This window comes from Cebidichthys violaceus, unplaced genomic scaffold, assembly GCF_023349555.1.
Source record: "Cebidichthys violaceus isolate CVI_PGR_0920_01 unplaced genomic scaffold, fCebVio1.0.p SCAF_12, whole genome shotgun sequence".
In the NCBI taxonomy this organism is placed as follows: domain Eukaryota; kingdom Metazoa; phylum Chordata; class Actinopteri; order Perciformes; family Stichaeidae; genus Cebidichthys; species Cebidichthys violaceus.
Window position 1 is genome coordinate 2,111,508 of NW_027176285.1, and position 10,591 is coordinate 2,122,098.

The window sequence follows — 10,591 nt, forward strand, 5'->3', positions numbered from 1 at the left end:
GGTCAGATGGAAAAAGAGTGTATTAAAACGTTATCTTTCCATTTCAGAGAAACGACTGATAATTCATGCTTTTCCTCGAATCCTCGTACTGCGCAGATTGTGTGTGTACCCCAATTTAAACCAAACTCTTTCATGAGGAACATTTCACCGCCTGAGACGGATGACTTCTGTCAAATACAGCTAACCCATCTCTGAACTATGGCCAAGACCCCACCTGCTTTTACATAAACCCAAACTCCTCATCCTTTTTTGTTTTTTTTCCCCCACATGGCCCCTCCCTGACTGGCTCCTGACAGCCTTCATGTCGTAGCTGGGCTGGAGCAACTGAATCCATCATCCCTCTCCAACTCCGCCGCTGCGGCTGTCTGATCAATGATACCACTAATAATAACTGCCACGCTGTCGCCTCTGTCTCATCATCCCAACTGGCACAGCCAGGGGCAGCTCTCTGCAGATTGCCTCCACAGATTAGGACTCCATTAGAGAAGCTATTTACCCACCTTCCCTCCCCTCGGGCTCCCCTTCACTTTGTTTGCCCACCAAAAAAGACCCCATGGAGGACATTATAACCTTTTTTCAAAGTGAGAAATAGTTGCTTTGTGTATATTGCTCCAGAGGCATCTTATAAAATCTGGACTCTGGAGTTCTGTTTCAAGGTACCGCTACAGTGAGGATCGTATTAAAGTATCAACTTTGGGGCTTATGGAAAGAAATTGCATCCGACATTTCTCTCCGTGAGCGCCATTCATCATTTTGCCATCACACACCTCCGTGGCATCACCCACGCTCTCAGTTAAAGGTTAGCTTGGAACAAGGCCACCCAGCTCCCTTTTCACTCTGCGATAAATATGCAGAATCACCCTTTGGTTTTCAGGAAAGATTAATATACATAGATATAGATCCTGGGTACATTTTTTTTTTTCTTTTCTGAAAGGTATTACGAAAGAATGGCCGAACTCACCCCTCCAGGCTTCTCCAATGCCGTGACGACCGGAGGGAGTCCCGTAAATCACCGGCCCCGGCACCACAGCCCATTACAGCACTCACTTAAACCAATCATTAGAAAAAGAAGACCCATTGCATCCTTGCCCTCTTCTGCCATTACCACCCCCATATTAATCAACCACTTCTCTGCAGAAGGAGCAAAGAGGAACAAAAGGTCCTCATTTACCCCCAAAACAACAGAACAGAGATCTTTTGGCCTTTTATCTGCATGAGTAAGCTAGTTGGAGCCGTGGAGCTGCAAAGCACTGCTGCTCTGAATGTAAACTGATGTATCATGTTACTGTGGAAACCTAAATATGAGAGGACATATGTAACTTTGGGAATGATGAAGGCTCCCACTGGCTGCTTTAATTAAGCGCAATGAGCCTTGTAAATCCAATAGGGAATGATTTGTGGAAGAATGGCTTCCATTACACAATAGAAAAATAGGTATTTAAGCAGATGCACATGATCTATTATGATAGTGTTACTCCCCTGTCTCTCAAATTTCCCAAAAGGGAGAAAAAAAAGTGTTGAATTTTCAATGCCAATCTGCCCTTATGAGCGGAGAGAAATTACTCGAGTGAATCTCGTCTCTGGCAGTCCATTATCGGACCAGCTTCTCTCCAGGTAATTTCACTGGCAAGCGACTAGTCCCGATAGACAGAATGGAAAAGAAAAATGTCATATTTCCTCCACCACTCTTTAATTCATGAGTCCTCTGCCTTATCAGACCACTGGAGTCCTGACCTGTTTTACTTTCTGCCAGCGTCCATTGTGTGCGTGGGTGTCCTTCCCCCCGAAGACTTCCGTTTTTTTCTCCCTTCCCCAACACTGTGCAGGCCAAAGTTCCCTTGCTTCCCCCAAGGGACTGATAACACTTCACATATACTGAGTCAAGGGGATGGGTTGGGATAAGGCTTTCAGAATTCAGAATTGGCTTTCCTAAAATTTGATTAGAATTTCATGGTGCTCCATTTTCTCGCTGTGCACCAAGGGCAAGCAGTGGGATTATGCAGTCTGCTTCACACGTGCCAGATGTGCATAAAAATAGCATTAAGAAAAATACGTAGCATTTATTTTAAACTGCTGAGGGCCCCTGCAAGGTGGCGTCATCCACACCAGACCATATAAGGAGTAGACCGCTTGATTTAAAAGGACATTTCGGTTTATTACAACTTGGTCTCAATTGGCAATAAAAACATTGTAGTCAGCAGGATAATTGCTGAGATCTTGTTCAGTTTAGCGCTGCTCAAAAGAAGTCCTGTGGGGAAAGAGACAATAGCAGTCATAGCATCATGCAGGTTTAAATGATCATGGAGAGCCAAAGTTATTTGGAACAGAAGCATGATCAAACACAGCCCAACTCGTACTTTGTAAACATCCATGCCATTGCTGTGCTGTATACCGTCTGATGTTCTGACTTCTCTGTCCTACGTAATGTCTCCAAATAACCCAAATGGCACAAAGCGGGTTTGTGTTAATGAATCTGCACGTAAAGATATTATCCCTGTCTTTGATTGGGTTAATTGCACTGTGATTGAACCTAATCAAATAAGAGCAGAGCGGTTGAAACATAATTAAGAAGAGGATTAGATTGTGGATGGGCTTTTAGTTAAACCCATAAGTCACGAAATTGATCAGGGAGGAAGAGAAAAGACGCCGACTGCCAAGGAAAGGGAATGATAGATCACGGGTCTGACTGATCGCTCTGTGCTGCAGTCATATCCACTTCAATGCAATCAAAACTTGTGGACTTGTCATAACTTTTGACGTGTTGGTAAATGGATCTAGTTGTCAATGTGAATCAGTGGAGGAGCGGGAACCATCAGTTTGCATCAGTTTTAATATAGAGGGAGCAATATTTTAAATACAATTTATGTTATTCACTCTGACAGAAACATGCAGTCGGATTGTGCGGGTAGGGCAGACTAGATATCTCACCATAACCGATTATTGCTTGTGTGGAATATGGCAAGAGTGGGGGTATTACCTGAATACAGCTATCCATCAATCATAGCTGGCAGACTAATGTTTTAAATATAGGGAGGCACAGCTGACAACACTGCACCCATCTGTCTTGCCCTTCATTATGGTCGTTCTCTATTAGCATTGATTGGCCACAGAAAATGAATGCGAGCAGTGAGAGGAAGGATTTACGAAAAACAAATAGTGAAAAAGAAAGGGATTGTGTGTTTGTGTGTGAGGGGGTAAAGGAGGGATGGGTGAGAGACAAAGGCAGACAGAGGTTAGAAAAACAAGAGCTCGCAGTAATAGAGGGGAACGACGGACAGCAAAGGCATGTCAGGATTGGGAAAAAAAAACAAAAGAGAAAGACAAAGTCAGAGTTTCGGAGTGAAAGAGAATCAAACACACACTTGCAGCCAGATAATGATCCAGGTTAAGCACAGGTTTGGCCCTCGTCCAGCAGCTTCTGGTCACAGGGAGGTCAAGCAGGCCACATCCATCAGGAAAGAAACTCAGGATAGACTCTTAAATGACCTGGTTCCTCCCCTTCCAGCCACTACAGAGTGATGACGGCCTTGTCTGAGATAAAGCCCGATCCATTGGTCTGATTTGTGGCCAGTGGGGCAATTTCAATACCCGTCTTTGGCTTGATAGATGAGGCCCCCGCTTGATAAAGGGCCAATTTGCTATGGGGCCAATAGGGATAAAATTGCAGCAGTCGCCTTTATTTTGTCCTCTCCTCAATCCACAGCAAAACAGTGCTGGAGGGAAAGAACCCCATAATGCAAAGCAGGCACAGTGAAAACAGCTGGGTGGAATATTGCTCTTTACCCTAGTGGCAGAGACTGAGGCTGTCTTTGATCACGAGCATGCATGCTGTTTCTTTAAAGAGAATCAGTCCGATTTTAGCAATGTTAGAAAAGAAAAAACTTTGGGGAAGGACCAGGCTGCTCAACAGTACACATAGAATATTAACTATCCCGATCGATAGGCCCAATTCAGCTGCAGAAAAGCACCAGAAAAACACAAATAAGAACCACCTCAGCCGCCTGTCCATCCTCCCTGCAGACTGAAGCTCACACAGGATAACTGAGCACAACAAATGGGGGCGAAGCGTCAGACTCGGGCTGCCAATCAGAAATCTGCAGATAGGATGTCTAGTCCATCCTAATTGTAAGGTGCGTGATGGAGAGGGTACCCGCCATTACTGCTGAAGTACATGGATCAAGGTCCCTGATTCTGAATTTGACAAAAGGCACCGGCACACCGGCTGGAAATCTCTGGAGAAATGTACTCCAGAGGCTGCGTATGTATCTTTTCAATTTCAAGAAGTCAAGCACCCAAAATTGCCAAAAAGCCTCCGGGAGCACTATCTTCTTCTGTGTTCAGTCCCAGAACGTCTTCGGAGTAATTAGGACCATATGTGCTTTAGCTGGCAGAATTGAGGACAAGGAAAACCTAGCAAACCTTAATGTAAAGCTTCAGTGCGTCAACTTTCTCTCACCTTTTGAGTTCGTTTTTTTTATTCCCCACCTACGCCACATCAAAATATGTAAATCATATTTTGGGTGCATGCATTCATCTTGCTCTTGATGGTACAAAGATATAGGCTGTCAAGGTTTTGAAATGTGAGTACACACTTGATGTGGGGGACAGAGTTCGTGTGGAATCTCTGCCTGCATTAAAAACATAAAGCTGTCGATCCCCAGGAGTTGCAAACGTATTCTAGACTCAAGGAAATTTGTGACTTTATTTTTGCTTGATTGGTTTTAATGGGAAAAGAGGGAAGCAAACAGGTTAGTTAATTGATTTTTTTTTACTGTCCATCAGGGATTCCCAAAAGTTGAGTCAGATGAACTTACAGAATTGAAGTACCCTTTATGGACACATTTTAAAGTGTCTATTATTTAACTATCAGTGTTATAAACGTGGACATAACAGTGGATGTTACTAATATTCTTTTTGATTAAAAAAAACACACCTCTTGGAGTTTCTGAAGTTGAACGTTTCAACCATTTATCCGTTACTTTAAGCTAACTCTTTCAACTGTTTATTCATTTATTTTATGTAAATATAATCCATTACTTTTGGCTAAGCACTTTTAGCCGCTCTGCCTCTAATCACTGTATTTATCTAATTGAATCATTTCTCCGATGCTTCCACTGCTCCCTTGCTATCTTCTTGTCCAGGTGTTACAGCTGACTCAATATGTGGACATATTGTTTTAATCAAATCATAGTTTTATCAAATAAGTTGAGCTACTCTACAAGCTTTCCCACGGACACGCTGGCAACATGTCACCGCTTTACATGATTTGGGATTAACCACACCAAGAGATGGGAGTAAAATCATCGGATAAATTGCGTAAAAAAAAAAGGCAAATGTAGTGACTGTGTGTGAACAAGCACACGCCTCAGAATACAGTGACGGGTGAAAGGCCACAGAGATATAAAAGGCATGTGAGAAGTATCAAAAAACAGTACAGGTGTCAAATGTTATTAGAAATATCTAGTATACTTTCGATATAAAAATGTGTGTTTTTCGTCGGATTTTGGACAAAACCTTGAGAATACATTGAATGCAGACATATTGCAAGAGGCAAAATGCAATTACACCAAACATTGTTCTGATTGCACCACCTGTGTTCACTGCAGTCATGTCGTGGAGCAATAAATCAAAATTTCTGCTGCTCAGACAGAGCTCATCAGTAACCTTGTTTCTGCCTCTTGTGTCTCATTGGACTTGAGGATTCCGCATGTGTGCACCCACAAAACGTCAATGGTAAATTCATTTTAGGAGTTGGTCATTGAGCCTATTTTGGAAGCAAATAACTCTTTAGGACACACAGAGAATGGCTTTGCACAAAAAGAAAAAAATAAATACATTGAAGTGCTCGGGAGCAATCATTACCCACTGAGACAAATGTCTACTAAACATCTTATATCATCTTCTCCGTTAACAGGGGTTTGATTTAAAACACTGGAGCTGGAAGAGATACGTACGTCTCCCGTTCAAAATCAATGGTACTTGAACGTTAGATCAAAGAGCTTTCCTCCTCAAAAACCACATGTGATACCACATAATCACACTTTTCCCAAAAGTAGATTAAAGTGTAATGGAGGATATTAAAACACATTTTACACGGCCAGCTTCTCGTTCAACCTGTTTGCGTGCATGAGTGATCTCCGCTGGATGTTGCGTTTATTCGGGCCGATCTTGTTTTTTCGTCCTGTAATCCTGTTAATCAATTCTGTTGTCCTCTGTGTCATGGCTTGTTGTGTTATCCGTATAGGAATAAATAGGAACATTGATGAACATTGAACACATGAAGCCTCTTATTCACGACCACCAACTGAGAGGACAATCAGGACAGCTATTCCTGGCCATGAGCCTGAGGGGGCCCTCTCTGCCTGTTGCTTTACTAACTAGGCTCTGTTCAGTGATGGGGCAATTGGTTTTCAGAAGCACAAAGCAGGATGCATTGTCCCGGTTTTCCACTCTATGTACTTACAGTGGCGGTTTTAAAAGGTCCTGCACTGAAATGTCAACAGGCAACAAAAAAAACACAGCAGAGGTCTAATTTGCATACAAAGTGCATTCATTTGTTTTCCCCGGGTATTATGTGTCATATTTGCCTATAATCTATCATTTACCTTAAATCAAAAAGTCAAACAGCAGATATGATTTTTTATTTCTTTACAAAGCTAGACTCAGCAGAAATGTTTGCACAACAACCTGTTTGGCTGGTAACAGCTTCAAATGAAGCTCGGATCACGTTCAATCCGACTCAGATTGGTTTTAACGGCAGAGACCGAAAGTGGTGGAGGAATCGAGATTCTCGCAAGGAAAAAAAACAAAAAACGTAGCAATTTTCGTCTTTTGTCTTTCCCCTTTGGGTAAAAAAAACAATCTTGCCTCTGACAGATGCTTTTCTTTTGACGATATCTGTGAATATTAGGGAAACCGTTGCACACGTCTTTTATAACTCTGCCCTTATACGAACAGGCAGGGGGATATTGGAACCCCGACTGGGTCGTGTCAGCTCTACAGTGACTAAATCAGATTTACTTACCAGCTATTTATTAATCATTTTGACCGGCCCACTAATTTCCGGCAGAACCAGGGGACTCCAGTGATGTTTGTGAGGGATGAGTGCATTTAAATCAAAGCAGGATGTAATCAGCCATGCAGGGTGTTGAACTGTCCCCGGGGGATTTAATACTCCATTATTTAAAGCAGGGCGTATCAATGTGCAGATAAAACACACACCGGCAACAAACTGTCAAAACATTGAACTCAAATCTCTGAATTGGTGATTTCACCAATTCTACTGAGGTTCAATTCTCTCGTTCTTTCATCAAACACTTTGTTTTAGATATTGTCCTATAGATACAATTAGAAATCAATAATGTCATCACAAAAATTGTTGTCCTGCCAAACTTTTTGTCAAAATGCACCTTTTACTCACTGATCCTTTGTATGAATGCGTTTTCTACAGCTGTGATGACAGAATTTACCCAGAAAAGTGCACATTTTCACAGTTTCACCTCAAAGAAAGGCCGTATGCATATAGGTTCAGTCTAGAACTCTGCTGTCGTTCCCTCTAGAGTTGCCATACACATAGTGAATAATTGTTGTCTGTCGGAAGATAATGAGCCTGTAAGCACTGACCTTTGGTGAATCATCCGAATGTACTATCTACGTTTTCAGAATAACGGGGGGGAGTCTATGTCCTGGAAAAGACATTGTGCAACTGCAAGATAGCTGTTGCAGGTCCCCAGATGATCAGGGAGGATGCTGGCAAAGTGATGTTCTTATCGCACACATTTACTTTACAGGAATCACTGCTGCTCTCTGGCGCGTTTGTCTCGCAAGATTGTAGAGGAAATTGCATGCTCAGCAACCTTCTCCGGATAGAAGGAAAAAAACCAGATAAATAGGTAAACTGTCAAAAAACAAAAAAACAAGTCAAACCACCTGAGTCGCAGGGTGTAATCTTAAACTCATCCGTGTCTGAAGCCTTCTATTTAAAATGTGGGTCACACTGCCCTCTATTGAAAGGTAGCGTCTACCAACAGTTCTGCTGCACTGGACCTTGTGAAGTGAAAAAGAATCTATTTGTCTTTCCAGTTCTCATTCTCTTGTTCTTCTTATTCATCCATATATGATGACAATTATACATCACCGGCTGCTTTCATATCACAACAGTTTTCTAAGTATTACTTATATTAATCACCCTTTTCTTTTGAAGTCAATTCGGAGGCAACTACAGATGAAAAGACACATTTATTTCCTTTGCTGGCAGTGGAGTGGTGAGATGGGCTGCATGCAGTCCCCTATAATCAATGCAATAATGAATGTGACATTTACAGTATGTCTAATTTCCCTTAAGGAAATTAAATTCCTCAAATCAACCCACTTTAGAAACTAAAAACAGCAAATGAGCCAATTTGCTGCTGTTGGAGACATGCGTTTTATTAATATTTCACAAAGATGATGGCGTTTACTTGAGCCGGTACAAAGTAGCTCAGCTTGATTAATGGCTGCTATATTTTTAGCTGTGATAAAGTCCATATTGAGCTTATGTTATATGAAGTCTTATGTTAAAGAAGGTCTTGTGTGGATCTCTTGGGAATGACAGTATGGTAATACTTTGATATTAATAAGACTTTTTTTGTCAATATCATGTTCACTAGTTTTTCTAAAAACCACACTATTATAATATCTTTTTTATTCGACTGTACGCCTGTCAAAATAATGCTATTTCATAAGTGCATTGTATTGATTGTATATTACATAAAATAAAGTGAAAGAGGAGGTCGTTAAGTCAAAGCTGCAACCTCCCCCTATGTCTCTCTCCATGGTGCTGAAACATTCAAACACGTCTGCAGTCTACAGCCCTTCCCTTCCCCTCAGTGAGCCCCGTAGTGATGAAATGTGTTACACACATCATACTATGAATACAAGAAGTGAGTTCTTCGTGTCCTCAGCAAAGAAAACAAAAGCGAGGGATGAGCGGAAGTTTAAATCAAACTGTCTCATTGCAACCAAGCCAGCGGTGAAATCACTACATTCATAACCTCGCTACTTAAGAAATGATTACATTGAAATAGTTAAAGTTCAAATTCAAGCATTTGTTCAATAGATTCTGATACCTAAATTTCATGAACAATAGCAGAGGAAACATCGATCACCTTGTTCTAGAAATGTAGCTTTATGGATACTGAAACATACTTTCATGTCGTTCTTATTGGCCGGCCAGAAACAGTCAAAGCCATTAATTGGGACTCCTGAGCAAAGAAACTGCAGCACTTGTGGCTGTACTCAACAAACAGTGCTAGAGGGAAAAGTCAAAGAGTCACTCAAAGTCAATAGTTTTCATCCTGCTGCTGCTCGAATGTGCGCTGCAAATTTCATGGCCATAGTTCTGACATAATGAGTGTCACTGACTGAAAAAATAGAAAACAGAGATGAGCATACAATCTCTGCTCCTCTGAGGTTTTAATATATGAATTACTTCACTTGGTTTCCTGAATAATAAGGTGCACAAAGGTAAAAATCCCCATTGGACTGCACATTGTTGTGACCTTTTTTTTTTTTTACAACTGTCACAGTCCCAAGAGAGCCAATCATCCCACTGGCTCTCAGTTCAATAGTAACAACTTTAGCTTTAGCACCACGACAGTAACTCTCTACCGCCTCGATATAGTTTAGTTTAGAGTAGTTTCATGACTAGCAGAACACGTCGCTAATATAAATCGTCAAACATGATAGCATCAGCTGAAGCAATAGCATCTCTCCACACACACGCACCCAGATTCCACAATACATCAAATCAACACTACGAGCAGCGGGCCGTGTTAAACAAGAGTGTGTGTGACTGACTGCAGTGACATCGTCAGCACATGTGGGCAGAACATTTTACGAACAAACTTTTTGATGACTGTCGGCACGAACAAACTTAACTTGAAACAAGCCATCAGGCGCATGTGGATGGGGGATGGGGGGTTGTTAATTAAATTCCTTCTGAAACAAATTTCAAAAAATACAGCAGACACGGTCAAATGCACAGGTGAGACCATAGTTTACGCACAACCTTGAGAATCTAGTTAAGCTCTGATCAGATTTTCACGTTGAGTAGCAAGTGAGTCAGCGAATGCTGGTCCACCTGGACTGTGTCTTATAAACAGCAGTGCCCAAGGCTCAAACTTGTGTTGGCCTTAAAAACATTACAGAGAGCCCAAGCTCTCCACGTGCATCAGACTAACTTTTATCTTTAGACTCTAAGTGAAAAGAATACACACAGATAGTGCAGGTCTGGGATCATAACAGCATAAAGTAGTCTGTGTGATAAATCTGATCCCTAAGCATATAGGAGAGTATGTGAAATTTAGCTCCATGCTGTTCAAGTTACACATGCCTGACCTAGTAATGAATGACCCTAGTTCTGACAAGATTTATCTTTAACCAGGCTGAAACAAACATAAATAATTCATTTCATTTCTCAGAGCCAGTCACAATCTCTCGCTTGATCTTTTTTTCTCTTCTTTATGACATTTTAGAGAAAATACGGTGATTATATAACTGGTTTCTGGCTTCTAAAGGTGCAATTCAATCACAGGTTAGTGTGCACTTTTCA